The following is a 16,619-nucleotide window of genomic DNA, read 5'->3' as shown; positions in this document are numbered from 1 at the left end:
AAGGGAGAACATCAACATCCATCAGGTTTGTTACAGCCTATTAAGATTCCTGAGTGGAAATGGGAGCGTATTACTATGGATTTTGTTACTGGCTTACCTATGACTCCTTCGAAAAAAGATTCAGTTTGGGTGATTGTAGACTTACAAAGTCAGCTCACTTCATTCCTGTGCGGGTAAATTGTACTTTGGACAAGTTAGCGCGATTGTATATTTCAGAGATTGGCAGGTTGCATGGTGTTCCGTTGTCTATTATTTCTGATCGAGATCCGAGATTTACTTCGAGATTCTGGAAGGCGCTACATATGGCTTTGGGAACACGATTGGATTTTAGTACATCATTTCATCCACAAACTGATGGTCAATCTGAGAGAGTGATTCAGATTCTGGAGGATATGTTGCGGGGTTGCGTAATTGATTTTCATGGTAGTTGGGAGAACTTTTTGCCGTTGGTTGAATTTGCTTACAATAATAGTTATCAGACCAGCATTCGTATGTCACCTTACGAAGTACTCTATAGGCGTAAATGTCGCACTCTGATTTGTTGGACTGAGTTGCGAGATAGGAAGACTTTGGGACCTGAGTTAGTGCGAGAGACGGAGGACACAGTCAGATTGATATGTGACCGTTTGAAAGAGACATTTGATAGGCATAAGTCTTATGCAGATCAGAGAAGGAAAGATATACAATTTGAGATTGGTGATCAGGTCTTCTTAAAAGTTTCACCGTGGAAGAAAGTATTGAGATTCGGGCGTAAGGGTAAATTGAGTCCAAGATTTATTGGACCATTTCGTATCTTGAAGAGGGTCAGACCTGTTGCTTATCAGCTTGAGTTACCTCCCCAGCTCAGTCGTATTCATGATGTTTTTCATGTGTCTATGTTGAGCTGATACCGTCCAGATCCAGATCACATCATTCAGGTCGATGAGGTAGAGCTGAGACCTGATTTGTCATATGAGGAGGAGCCTATTCAGGTTTTAGAGAGGGATGAACGAGTTCTTCGGAATAGGCGTATTCCAATGGTCAAAGTTCAGTGGAGTAATCGTAACCCCTCAGAAGCTACTTGGGAAACATTGGAGTCAATGGAGATTCAATTTCCTCATCTGTTTTCATAAGGTAAATTTCGAGGACGAAATTTCTTGTAGAGGGGGAGAATTGTAACAACCCGAAAATATCAAAATTATTTTTAATTGGAATTTGAAGATTTAATTGTGTAATTGGTGAAAATTTGGGGACTAAATTGAAAGATTTTAAAATTTGTAGCTTATTTTAGAGTTAAAGAAAATTTAGGGACAAAGCCCTGAATTTACCCTTAAATATTAGGTAAGTTTTTAGTTTATATATGAATACGTGGTTTTCTGTTTTCAAAACAGAAAACCACGCCCAAATCCTCTCCCGAACGCCCAACTTCAAACCTCGATTCCGATGCCGTCCGAATTTCGATCGTCGTTTTGAAAGCACCATCATGTTCGTTATCGAGTCAGGAACAATCCCCTCAATTTAATTGAAGCGAAACGCTGCCAAACGTCATGAATTTCAAGTCAAAGCATTGACGTTTTTTTTAGCTCAATCGCCTAGAAAATCCTAAATTCATCGCCGATCGTTGCTCCGTTTACGACACCTCCCGCACCATCGTATTCCTTGTGCCGTTCCGAGTCCACCGTGTTTTCATTTTTCTTCGGCGGCGGCGCGTGGGGAGGTGAACCGGTCAAACTTCCCGATTTGATGAATTCGAGCTCTCCGCCATTCAAAAATTTGAACCGAGCTTTGTAAGTATCTCGAAAACGCTCAAAATAATTTTTAGAAAATTTTCCGTAATTTTTAGAGCCCCGAAGGACACCACACGCGCCGCCGTATGGCGAGTGAGTGACCGGTTTAACCGGTTTTCTTAAGGGTTTGACTGGTCACGACCCGACCCGTTGACCCGACCCGCGTACCCGACCCGATCGTTGACCGTTGACCGGTGCTATTCTGGTAAATAATTTGATTTTGATGCTATTTTGGTAAATAATTCGGTTTTGGTACTATTCTGGTAATTATTTTAAAAGGGTGTTATTTGTGTAAAATGTTCAACACTTTGTTGACATCCTTTGACCAGAACTTTGACCGGCTTTGACCGGCTATTAAACGATCGTTAATCTTTTCCGAGTATACCTATCCTGATATTTTTCGACGTGCCAAATCCGTTTCCGTGGTCCGTTTCATCAAATTCGAACCCGAATACCTCCAAATTGACGGTCAAATTGGTTGACTTTGACTTTGACCAAGAATTTGAATTTTCGAAAAGTTATACTCTATGTTTTTCGATGTCATGATTCAGATTCCGCAGTCCGTTTGGCCAAATTCAGACTCGAAACCCTCCAAATTGAAAGTCAAACCCTAAAAATGCTTATATACTTAAGAATTTTAGCTTTGAACAATTAAGTACGATTTGGGGCTGATAAATTATTATTATTTGAAGGTATAAGAGACTCTCCGGATCGTTCGACAGCTCGACCCAACTCTTCTAGATCAATTAAACCACGTGTTCCAGTATTCACCCGTTCGAAAACTATAGCAGAGCGTGGTGAAACCAGTAATCAGTAGATCTACTATCTGAACCTATTATCGAGGTGTGTTCCCTACTTATTACTGAACTGTTTTATTGGTTTTATATGTGGTACACCGAATTCATTGGTTATTATTTATGAATGCACCAATTAATGTGACAATTTATGGAATATGGCTGCCATCTAATTTTGTTTTGAAATGGTATATGATTACCATGTTTTTGGATTTATGGAATTTATGTCCGGTGCAATTGAATTTTGGAATTGAATTTCGATGGCTCTGATCAAGCTAAATGGGCCTAATGTGACTCTTGAGGGCCAAGATGTTTCATTAGGTCTCCTTTGCTGTGTGCTTAGGGTAAGCTATATGGGCTTATTGACTTGGGCTTAAGGATACAAGCTTCATAGCATATCCTTAAGTCGGCTTTCTTTTTGCTATGTGCATAAAGTAAGCTATATGGAAAATAATTTTGGGAACTACTGATGGTGTACTAGAAAGGTTTAAACTATGATTTTCAAAGTTAAACTCTTTTACGAATTTGTGAGATTTACTGGACTATGATTTGTACCTATTGTGATTTTATGGAATGTTGGGACACACTGAGCCTAGCTCACCTTTCGAAAATGTTTTCCCCTTTCAGATACTGTTGGTTAGATACCTCGGTTCGAGCACTTGGATGATCACATATCTCTTGAAGTATATCTGATTGTAATGTTATTTGCAAGTTGACTTTATTTTGGTGACATGGACCTTATTTTAAAGTATTGGATTTTATAGTGTTTACACTTTTATTTATATTCGGTTATTGTGGTTGATTTTTAAGACATGTTTTCAATTAATTTATTACTTTTGGTATTATATTTATGAGTTGGGTTTTTGATAGTATATATCATGTCTTTATAATGATTTTACATAAATTGAATAACTTTCAGTAAATGTCTTCAAGAATTATGTATGTGATCCACTAGACTTAGTCGAAACGCATAGGCCGAGTCTAGGGGGTTACATATTGCATGCTTAAACCATCAAGTTTCCCTCATATTCTGTTTCGGTCCTAATACTAATCCTGAATATTTAGTTATCTATTTTTACTTAAATTAGTCTCCAGTTATTTGGATTTCTTTTGATATATTAAGTATTTGTCATGTTATTTTTGTTATGTTTGATGAGTATGTTGGTGTTTTGTTTTTTTTACTGCTTTGTATTAATAATTACAGTATATATTACATTTATAACCTTTTTACTTTGGTTCTTACATAGGTATTACATATTATTTACATATACATACACGTATGATATTTTCTGTCTCATTATTATTTTGTTAATATTTTATTTTTGTTTATTTATTATTCACTTTTTATTATATATTAATTTTCATTTACATATTTGTATGTTAGTAATATGTTATTAATATTCGTATTCTTATATTTACGACAACATCCTATCGCAGAATGGGCGTGAAAAACACCACTTATCAGAAGTAGTGCGATACTATACGACATTCGAACAAAAAGTGAACTTGAAATTGGTCAAGTTCATTTTTGTGCAATTTTACAATTCGAAATAATTAATCGATGTTCGATTAAAAAGGATAATATTTTAAATTTGACTCGAACACATAAATTCCACTATTATGACAATGTATAATCGATTATGTGCTAATTTTGGGCACTGTGGGGTGCTTACCTTTCCCATGCATAATCAACTCTTGAACCCTTTAAAATGAATCTTTGATAAACACATACAAATTTTCGTCTTAGAAATGATTTTTTAAAATTATTTTAAAAGAAATTTTTAGGTATTCGACTTATCTAATCCAAAGGTAGATAAAGACTCCAAATTCAAATTAAATCAAACATCTCATTTTCTAAAAAAAGTAATAATTATTTTAAAACTTATTTTTTCAAAAAAAATGATTATGACATATATTATAAAGTTTGAATATGTATTATCTAATTTTAAAAGGGTGAATTCACGAGATAATGTTCTCGAACTTTTTTATTCACGATATAATGCACATTTCAGATTAATTGTTGGGATGGGGTGAATTCTACAGTGATCTCGTAGGACGCCATGCAATCCAGGCGATCTTGTAGGACGCCATGCAATTCAGGCGACATACGGGAGACATACGAGTGACATACGAGCCATACAAGCCATATACGAGCCACGAGCCAATGGAGAGGTCGCCATGCATTATACGAGGTGAGGTCGCCATGCAGACGAGCCAGCCAATGGAGAGGTCGCCATGCAAAGGAGCCAGCCATGAGAGGTCGCCATGCAGTCTGGGCGACCTTGTAGGTCGCCATGTAGTCCCGGCGACCTTGTAGGTCGCCCCGGCGTCACCTAGCTCCCGAGACCATACATGCACATGCAGCCAAGATAACTTCACGTGCTCCTGCTCCCCGCTGCATGCCTGCATGCATGCCAAGATAACTTCACGTGCTCCTGCTCCCGCTGCATGCCTACAGCTATTGATGCCATGTGATCCTAGCTCACGAGACCATGCATGCACAATAATTGAACCATTGTTGGTGAAATAATTGAGGCAGCCGTTATATGGGGTGCAAATCGCAAGAACATAAAGAAAGATCACACATATAGAAAGAAAGAAAGGGAGAAGAGATTGCAGCCGAGAAAGAAAGAAAGGGAGAAAGAAAGGAAAAGTAAGAAGAGAAAGGGAGATAAGGTAAATTTGTTTATATTTAAATTATTATTATAAATGTTAATTAGTTTATTAGTTTAGGGTTATATGATTGTTAGTTTAAGTTATAGTATCCATAAATAAAATTATTTAATTAGTATATGTTTGATAGTTATATGTTAAAAAATAATTAATTAGTTGTTTTGTTAATAGTTAGTTATATAAAAAAATTATTTAATTAGTTTTTGTTAGTTAATAGTTAAGTTATATTTGTTTGTTGAATATATATTATAAAAAATTAGTTAGCAAGTTTATTAGTAGTATATTATATGAAAAAATAGTTTATTAGTTAGTTTAGTTATATAAAAAAATTTTATTAGTTGTTTAAGGGTTTGGTGTTTACGTTTAACTTATATTTAAAAGTTTAGTTTGTTAGTTTATTAGTTTATATTATAAGTTATTATATTAAAGTTTAGTGTTGTAAATTATTAGTTAGTTTATAGATTATATTAAATGATTTTTTAAATATTGTTGTTTAATTTTTTTTTACAGATTCATTCCAATGGCTGACCAAATTCCACTGTTGAGGCTTGACAATGAACATATTTCAAGTCATTTGGAATAATGGTGAATAAAATATTTGTTTAATGAATTATAATTATAAATATTTGAATATTATTTTATGATGTGATAATTTTTTTGAATATTTAATTGTAGGACGAGCAGCGAGTCCTTCGTCTTCGCTACATAAAGTGCCCAAGCACACCCACTAATAGAAGAAAATTGCAAGAGGCTGGATTTTGGTATATCACTTTGTGCGAGATTACAAGTTGGTCCCAGGTTTGATCAGTGCGTTGATTGAACGCTGGAGACCAGAAACGCACACGTTTCATTTGCCGTGTGCGAATGCACTATAACTTTGGAGGATGTGGCAATGCAACTCGGGTCCAAACTAATGGGATGCCGGTGGTAATGTCACATGAGTTTAATAAGGTGGAACAACTTGCAACTTGTTTCTTGGAAAGCGCCCGTACCACCAGAGTGTAAAGGGTTGGCGGGTGAGGTTGTCATGGTTGAAGAATGAATTTCAACTTCAATCAATAGTACAGAGCACGAAATTATATATGCAACACGAGCATATATATTACAATGATTGGGGAATTTGATGCCTGATAATCCGGTAGTTATGTTCACACTCAGTATCTTTTTTTTAACAAATTTTGAGAATTGTAGGCAATATAGCTGGGGTTCGGCGATATTGGCGTTCTTGTATCGTGAGTGCAAGGCGTCATTAGTCGTGAATGATAATAACAGTAGAAATCGGTGGATGTCTGTTGCTGCTACAATCATGGGCTTGGCATAGACTTCCGTTTTGACACCGATTAGTCGGACTGCGGTTGACTTTCCACTTGCCGGAAGGTAATATGAATCCTCTATTTTATATAAAATATTAATTAAAAAATATTTTTTTGATTAAAATTATTGAACAAAATGTCTCTATTTTTGTTTGATTGATATACAGATGGAGGCATAAAATTGAAGGCACAGGGTTGGTGCACAACAACATTAAAGAGTTCAGGTTGAAGATCGACATTAAGGCCAAAAGGAGGTATGCATAATTTGTATTTTTTAATTATTAAATTAACTATATTATCTGATTTAAATAAATTTTATTGTTTTTGTAATTTTACAGTTAATTGGAGACCATACATGAATGAAGAATTATTTGCGTTGATACCGCACGATATTTTAGATGGGTTCATATTGGTGTGCTGTTACACCATTGATCAATTTTGCTTTTGTTGAGATCCAATTTGGGGATAGAGTGCTGAGGCAATTCCACTTCCACCAACCTATTCCGCGGAGTCCATGGGATCATGACCTCCTCCAAACTTAGATGGTCGTCGTCCAGTGAATTGGGTTGAGACGCATGACGACCTGCACAGATTTGGTCGTCGTAAAGAAAGCGTTAATTGGGTTGAGAAAGCATGCAACCTACATTAATGCTTGGAACAATAGGGCTTCATTCATGCCAACTCTTGACGCCATTCAAGACGACGACTTTAATTTTGAGACTTCGGTTACCTTGCTTATTTTTGGATAATGGAAAGCCGTTCCTCACAACAATAGTAGAGAGGCACAATTTTTGAGGTTTAAGAAAAGATTTGGTAAAGCTGAATACTCTCTACCGAGTGGGAGTGGGAGTTCATCTCTACAAACTGAAGCGGAAATGACCGATGTGGATAATAGCGCACCACAATCGTTGCATCACGCAGTTGATGATCTACTGGCCCGGCATACATACCAGAGTTTGTGCAGCCTGAGGCACCCATCTTCTCCTACGTTTCGTCGACGTATGACTTTGAACACATGACAGTTCAAAAACCCCCAATGAATGAGGGGGATGGGTACAAATCCTGAGCCACAACGGCCACAACGTATCAGACGTCGCCCCGACATTATCATTCAACAACACCCCGACATCGACAACAATTGTAAACTCGTTTGCTATTTTTTACAAATTATTATTGAAATTAGACTACTTTTTAACCTTAACAATGTGTTAGTATCAATATTACTAGTATCAATAATTAATATTAGTAAATCACTGTTTTAATCATTAGTATCAATAATTAAATATTACAATAATCCTCATTAATAATATTAGTAAATATTAGTATCAATCATTAAATATTTAAAATCATAATAAATTCGACTATGTATAAATTTAAACTCAGTAATCCACACTTGTACACTCATTTGTTAGTATTCTATAATTATTATAATAATTATTAAATTAGTATTAAATCATTATAAATAATTACTAAATATAACATAATAATTATTATAAAAATCATTATTATAATGATTATTATCAAATCATTACTAAATCATCAAATCATAAATATTTAAATCATTATTAAATCATTTTTAATGATTATTACTCATTATTATAATGATTATTATCAAATCATTACTAATATTATTATCAAATCATTACTAAATCATCAAATCATTAAATATTTAAATCATTATTAAATCATTTTATAATGATTATTCTAAATCATTATTATAATGATTATTATCAAATCATTACTATAATGATTATTATCAAATCATTACTAATCATCAAATCATTAAATATTTAAATCATTATTAAATCATTTTTATAATGATTATTACTAATCATTATTATAATGATTATTATCAAATCATTACTATAATGATTATTCAAATCATTACTAAATCAAATCATTAAATATTTAAATCATTATTAAATCATTTTTATAATGATTAATAAATACCTAGAAATACATAATGATTACTAATGATGAGGCCTATATCTTGGTAAATTAGGACAATTGTTTTTGAATGGCCTTCCCCCTACATAATCCGCATCTCTTTGCTTGACCTCTCTCTTTAGCATGAAAATCCTACTGGTATGAATTCGAGTGGACTCAGGTCGACCCTTTGGACTTCTGCGAAGCATTGGATTTGGTAGCCATTCATGATCCTTTTTGGGCCAATATGATTCATTCGGGATCTGTCTGAAACATAGCTGTAGACATTTATATCCTACGTAGGTGGAAGCATTCATCAAACATAAGTGTATGCGCTTACACCAGCATACATACATGCAGCGACTGCATGAGCACATGGATATTTCCATGCCTGAAACGACCACAATCACACCATTTGTGTCGTAAATCAACTCTAAATGTTGGTCTTCTCCTCCGACGTTACGACGTATGCACGACACGACAAAAGTATGACCAACTCGGTCGAAATTATGAACAACCATTGATGTTGCCAATCGCTCATTTTGCTTCCATTGATTCCACCACTGTAGGAGCCCAAGTTTTTACCTCTATTTATGAGACTCTCAATTTCCTTGCCTTTGTCCGACCAAACTTTACCCAGTCTAAAGTACGTCTCTTTCACCACACTCGCTATTGGGAGATGGCGTGTACCTTTTAGTACCGAATTAATGGCCTCAACAAGGTTGTGGTCATATGTCCGTATCTCCGACCTTCATCGTATGCTTGCGACCATTTTTCCCGCGGTATTTTTGAAGCCCACTTCCAAACACGCTGATCATCGTAAAATACCTTCAAATTCTCCAATCTCTTGTCAAAATTTGGTCGACGTAGTTCGTATCCTGTCCATAATATATTGTGTTAAACCGCAATTAAAAAACCACGTAAAAAATACACAAATATTGAAATTAAAACTTACCCATGCTGACTATCTCGCTACGAATATGTGCGTTATGAACTGGTCGATACTATTCTTGCCAATATGACGGATACAAAATGTCGGATATGCATATGGAGGTATCCAACGACTTCTGGTCGTTCAATTACCGCCAAAATACCCGTTCCTCTATCGGATATCAAGCAAACTCCATCTTCACGAACGACATATTGACGTAGATTGGTCAGAAAAAATCCCAAGCCTCTGTTGTCTCTCCCTCAACAATGGCGAATGCAATTGGGAAGATATTTCGCTCACCATCTTGAGCAACTGCCATCAAAAGTACATGCCTATATTGACCATACAACCACGTACCATCTACTTGGATCATACGTTTGCAAAATGGAAATCCTTCAATACATGCCTTGAATGCCCAAATCTATGAAATATTTTCTTCCCTGGCAGAAGTTGACCTTCTTCGTCATATGCGGGCATGGTTTGAGACTTCACTATAGTTCCTGGGATAAATCGCTTCATTGCTTGTAGCAAATGTGGTAGCTCATTGTACGATGTATCCCAATCTCCATACGTCAACTTCATTGCCTTCATTTTCGCATTCCACACCTTGCCATATTTTACTTGATATCCAAATTGGCTTCGAATAGATGCAGCTAACACTGAACAAGATATCCTTGGATCCTTTTCAACCATCGCCTTCACGTATTCACATATTACATCGGAGTCCAATAGTCGGTGGTCTTGTTCGATGGAGTTTCGCAAACATGTGTGCGAACCATTGTACCTCGTGATGACCCAAACATCGTGCCTTTGATTTTTTGACACTCTGATCTTCCACTTGCACTCTGGGCCATATTTTACACACTTTGCGTATAGGGTTTTCTGGTTGGACTCTGCACATTTTCGCAAACATGTGTGCGAACCATGTACCTCGTGATGACCCAAACATCGTGCCTTTGATTTTTTGACACTCTGATCTTCCACTTGCACTCTGGGCCATATTTTACACACTTTGCGTATAGGGTTTTCTGGTTGGACTCTGCACATGGACATCACATGGCATTTGATGCAGTACTCTTTAATCGCCAGCGTAGCTTCATTTTTTCCTCTGAATTGCACCCCAACTGAAAATTCACCAGAATTATCGAATGATTCAGTCATTGGTACGGAGGTAATGTGGCATGTCTGGGAATTCAGGTGCCCTCATTGCATCATAGTCTATCTCGTACATGTGAGGAGTAGCTTCATACGGTGCCGGAACTTCATCAATTGCACCTCCACCAAAATATTTTCGTCGTCGCCCAAAACGGGTTCTTCGGTTTCTTCATCTTCGCTTGAATCATCGTGAATTTCTCCCCATCGATTTTCAGCGTCAATATTAACCTCTTGATGACCAGGAACATCACATATGTTACACACATCAACAAATAACTCAATAACTGCTATATGGTTGACTCATGTAATCCAACCATGGTTCCAATATCATCATCTTCTTCAAGTGGAACTGCAGCATATCTGACTGGGTTGGGGCATATCATAAACCTATACCTCAAACCATCACTGCAGCTCGAATTTTTCTTCTATCTTATGCTCATTTCTATAAATGTGATGTCTTTTTGAACATCATATTTATTGGTTTTCAGACTGAAAAGCTACTCCGACCTCATTTTCCATAATCTGTCCATTATAATGGACAATCGTGAAAAAGTTGTTGCTCATTTTCTCTACAAATAAAAAATAAATTAATTTAGATTAAAATATTAGATAAGATAATTCATAAAACATTAAATCTTAAATATAATATAATACTATTATATTATATTAATGATCAAATAAAATTTGTTATTTAACTTGATTAATTGATTAATTACTAATATTATTAATAATGATTTAATAATTATTATTAATCTAATGATTTGATATTTAATGATTTAATAATAATATGATTTAGTCATGATTACTAATAATTATTTATTATAAATATTTAATGATTTAGATTTGATACTAATTATTTAGTTATTATACTAATAATCATGATTAGTTTGTAATTTTTTTTATTTTTAAAAATATCAAACAAATTTGTTAGGCAAAATATCGTAATAATTCGTTGGCGGATTATTTCATCAATTAATTTTACTCCTTACTAATTTACACATACAATATAAATAAACAAAATATTTTTTTAAACAACACTAAATATTTTTAAACACAATATTTTTTTTAAACAAAAATTATCTCGCACAAATTAGTTTATATAATCTTATAAACTTACTATCTAACTATTTACACATACACAACAACAAAAAATAGACAACAAAAAATAATAAATTACTCACGTATTTATGCCTTCCTCCTTTCCTTTTCTTTTTGTTTCTTTATTCGAATCAATTTCAACATGGGCAAATGTTGTGGAATAATGCCCGTATGTGTAAACCGTTTAATTTATTAAACAGCAATAGCTCCCACAAATTAATTTTATATAATCTAATATATTATAATATAACTTAAACTAATAAACTATTTCTTTATTAATAAACTTAGTTAAAATAACACTAATTAAGCACTAATTAATTTTTATAATATAACTTCAACTTCAATGAACAATCTAATATATGTTTAAAGACACTAACAAATTAATTAATATTTTTTATTTAATAACTTAAACTAATTAACTAATTAACTAATTTTTTATATATAATATAATATAACTTAAACAACCAACTAATAATTTATACTAACAACTAATTAACTAGATTTTAGTTTTACCTAAACCCTAAACTAACAAACTAATAATTTCATATATAAACTAAATTAAACAATAAAAAATTACCTCACAAACTATGTTTGATCCTTTATCTTATTTCTTCTTCTTCCTTTTCCTTCTCTCGGCAAAGTTATATGTGCTTATGCTTATACTCCTGGTTGTTCTTCTCCTTCTATCCTAAACCATATCATTTATATAAAGCAAAAATCGTTGTACAAAGTCTTTAAAAATTGACTATGAATAAAATATTATTAGGATGAATCGTATAACTATTGAGCATTGAAAGTCTTCAATTGAACAGCAATATTGCTGTATTAACAGCTAAATTAACGATGCAATCATACAGCTATGAATGCAACGCATGCAGCTACGGATGCAGGAATCTCCAGCTAGCTATGGATGCAACGCATGCATGAGTGATACAGTTAAAGCTTGGTCGTTGCATGCATGAGTGCTACAGTTAAAGCTGGGTCGCGATGCAGGAATCTCCCAGCTATGGAGACTCATGGCGACCTACCACCTACCCTACCACCTACCATGTCGTAGGGACTCCATGGCGACCTACCATGTCGTCGGGACTCCATGGCGACCTACCATGTCGCGATCGCCGGCAACCTAGAACGATCCTTGGTCATCCTTGGTGCATGGCCCATGCAGAGGTTTGCCGAGATCAGACCACGTGAACAAAGCGCATGCGACCTATCCCATGCCTCGTGCATGGCCCATGCATAGCACCAAAGCAGCATCAGCGAGAAACAGCGGCCACCAAAGCAGCAAATAATGATGGACGCGGGGTGCATGGCGTCCTTATAGGACGCCGGGCGTGCATGGCGTCCTTATAGGACGCGGCGTGCATGGCGACCTATAAGGACGCCGGGCGTGCATGGCGACCTACGTTGCCACTGTAGAATTTACCCCATTCGAGCAATTAATCTGCCCAGTGCATCATCTCGTAAAATATTTTTTTTGAATCCATTATGTCGTGAGTTTTGCCAATTTTAAAATATGGAATAAAAAATACTTTTCCTTTAAGGGGATTTAAAATTTACATCAAATGGGAGTCAAACCATAATGCTCAAAAAGTAATCATCAGCTTTCCTAATTTTACCAGAGTTTGGAAAAATAACTATTAAGAATTAAAATAAAACTGTAGGACTATGGGGAACATTGTTTGTTTGTTAATGTTATCTTTATGTATTATTAATTATTATTAGGGTGCGTTTGGTTCACGGAATATAAGATTACCAGTGGGAATGTAAGATTACCAAGGAATAGCATTACTGGGAATGTTGTATTTTGTGTTTGGTTGGCTTAGCAGGAATGTAAGATTACCGTGTTTGGTTAAAGGAATAAAAGATTATTGGAATGTATATTTGACCAAATTGTCCTAATATATTTGTGTAATATTACAAGTTGGAAAATATTTATATTTCTTTAAAAAAATTAAATTCATAATATTTATATATTTTTTACAAAATTAAAAATAAAAAAAAAGTTTAATGAAAGGGTAAAATTTTATTTAAACCCTTGAACTTTATATAAAATTTTAATTATAGATTTTTTTTTGTAAATCTAAAATAATTTAAGGATAAATTTGTAATTTAACATTCGTAAAATTTTTATTATTCGATGACAGAATAAATATATTTTGGAAAAAAAATAAAAATTTAAGGGCATTTTAGTCCAAAACGCGGTAATCCAACAATACCTAAGGAAAGGGAGGTAATGACATTCCCGGTAATATACCCCAAAAAATCCACTATTGGTAATCTTACATTACCGGGAATGAGATTCCCAGCCAACCAAACATGGGAATGTGGGATTCCCATCCCATGGGAATCCCACATTCCTTGAACCAAACACCCCCTTAGAGTCAAACTGCAGGGTAATAATGTTTATAACTTGCTGTACCAAGCAAAATAATGTTGAAAACTTAAAACTCCCATATCTTACAACCTTAGACCTACCCTGAGCGTGCGACAGTAGTTGCAAATGCTGAAAGAAAAGAAAAATCAGTCCCAGAATGTCTGCTTGTTTTTCTTGTACAGGAAGATGAGAATTTTGGAGATTCGATCCCATTGTGGGGATGATAGTGGGAGAGAATTGGGTTCTATTTCACCTTTCCCAGCAAACTCCACCCTGCAAATTCTGATCTCCAATGATTATATCTTTATTCTTGTGCTCCCCAAAACAGCTTTCTGTTTTTGCCGAAGTCAGCAATATATATACACGTATAAAGATGTACAAACATATGCTTTTTTTTTATTAATATGCCGTTAATTTTCTGCTCTCTCTTTACTCAGACCTGAATTTTGGAACTTCCCCTGCATGTTCAAATGCAAAAGTGAATCATAACAAGTTCCACGATGACATTTGTTTAACTTTTGAACCATGTGCTTAACAAAGCTTTGGTATTCAAATAATAATTAATGCATGCTGAAGCTTTGGTTCAAAAGAGGGTTATTATTCTGATTGGCTAATCAGAAACCCAACTACTGATACATGATAAAAACCAAAAGTGGGAAACTGGGATTGTTTTTTTTCATGGTTTTCTTCTGAAATAAGGAAAACTATTGCAGCTACTGCTTTCTTCGTGGTCATCCGTTTCATTACTCGAAGCTTGTGTGATCCCGCTGGAGCAAGAGGAAGAGGCTGAAGGTGCGAGATTTAAGTCGGGGTTTACCCTGGTCAGGAAATCATAGAAAACAGGCCTCATTGTCTTTGCTTTGCCTACTCCCTTCTCGATGCTGTCGTCGTCGTTTTAAGTACTGCAACCACTTCTTTTCTTCAAAAATATCCGGCACAACACCCATTTTTCCACGGCCACCGTATGGCTCTGTATACATTTTAACAACAAAATCGTTTAATTTGACAGACCAAACTTAGCGTAATTAAAACAACAACGTGGTTGGGATGAAATGGTTACACCAAAAAACTGACCGGTGTTTGGTTCTTCTTGTGTGGGGCAATGCAGGCTTTTGTTTCTCCGGCGACGAGGCGATATTCATGCATGATCCAGTCGGTCCGACTTCCCTGCAGTGGTTTTCCTCTATAAAAAACCAGAGTTTTCTTCATGCCAACCACATGGTTGCCCCTACCAGACATGATTCGTTTATCGATTCCGGTTGCTTTCCAAAAACCCGAAAGCGTAGCTCTGTTGGATCTATTCCCGTGGGGATACTTGGCTTCCCTGGTGCTAAAAAAGTACATCTCTTTCTCCAAATCACCTGATAAACAACAAAATGTATCAGTTGATTTCTCCTAAAGACTTCTTATTTATCAATGTTAAGTTAAACCAACCAGGTAATTCCCAAGGATCGGCTTTGCAAACATCAACTTCACGAATGACAGAAGCCGGTAAGGGCCAAGCAAGCACCTTTCTTCTCAAGTACTGAACCACCAGCTCTTCATCGGTGGGATGGAACCGAAACCCAGGAGGCAATCTTAGCACACCATCCTTAACGAAGTTAAGTTTCTCCATTAAAAACAGGTACCCGAAACCAATAAGATTGAATCTGATAAAGAACAAGAGTTGGGGGGCACCCAATTGAGCCTACAATAGCAGCAGCAGCCCAATTTGGCTTCTTATACTAGTAATAGAGAATATCAACAAGGGGGAACAAGAAGAAGAAAAGGGAAAAAGAGGACATAAAAGGAAAGGAAAAGTTACGGAGAAGGAAGGTGGGTATTGTCACATTGTGAAAGTGTGACTTCTTTATAGAATAAGGGTTTGTTAAAAAGAATAGGGACGACGCATTTGGCGTAAACCATACTCAACCTCTTCTTCTCCGCTGCTCTTAACAAAGTTCAAATCAAAACTGTTCGGGAAAAAGCTTCAAGTTTTTTCTTGGTCATTCTATCCAATGTGTTTTTTAGTGTGACAAAAATATATTAATTTTTTGTTTAAAAATAATTTACAAAATTTAAAATAAATAAAACATAGTAACTTTTTTTTTCTAGAACCATCAATGAGCAAAAAATAATCACTAAAGAATGAAATAAAATTATATTATTAAAATCAATTAAATAATTTAAAAAAATAAAAGATTCAAATGAATAGTAATGTTAGCGATAAAGATAAGAATCAATAATTAATAATTTGTTAATTTAGTGAGATGATATAATAAATTCTTTAAATAATGTTAGGAGATTAATTTTTAATGTTTGTGAATAGAAAAAAATTAGATCAAGAATGTTACATAAACTTTTATAATATGTAATCTAACTTAATTTATTAATATTATTGGTCTACGCTACGACAACCAATTAAAATTGATAATTTTAATCAATAAAAGATATTTATAATAAAAGAAAAAAAATAAAATCTACAACCTAAATTAAAAATAAATAAAATTATCATAAAAATTAATAAATGTGAAAGAAAAAATTAAAATATTATTTTCTAAAAATCTATAGTGACCTGTTTAGTAAAAAATGCAACTCTCACAAGAG

At 34.7% G+C, this 16,619-nt stretch overlaps 1 pseudogene; it reads right to left on the bottom strand.

Moving 5' to 3' along the window:
• Positions 1-14,609: 14,609 nt before the first annotated feature.
• LOC120151498 lies at positions 14,610-15,663 on the bottom strand (annotated as a pseudogene).
• Positions 15,664-16,619: the final 956 nt, after the last annotated feature.

Source organism: Hibiscus syriacus, unplaced genomic scaffold (genome assembly GCF_006381635.1).
Source record: "Hibiscus syriacus cultivar Baekdansim isolate YM2019G1 unplaced genomic scaffold, ASM638163v2 tig00111059_pilon, whole genome shotgun sequence".
Classification (NCBI taxonomy): Eukaryota; Viridiplantae; Streptophyta; class Magnoliopsida; order Malvales; family Malvaceae; genus Hibiscus; species Hibiscus syriacus.
This window is presented reverse-complemented; position numbering and strand designations above follow the sequence as displayed.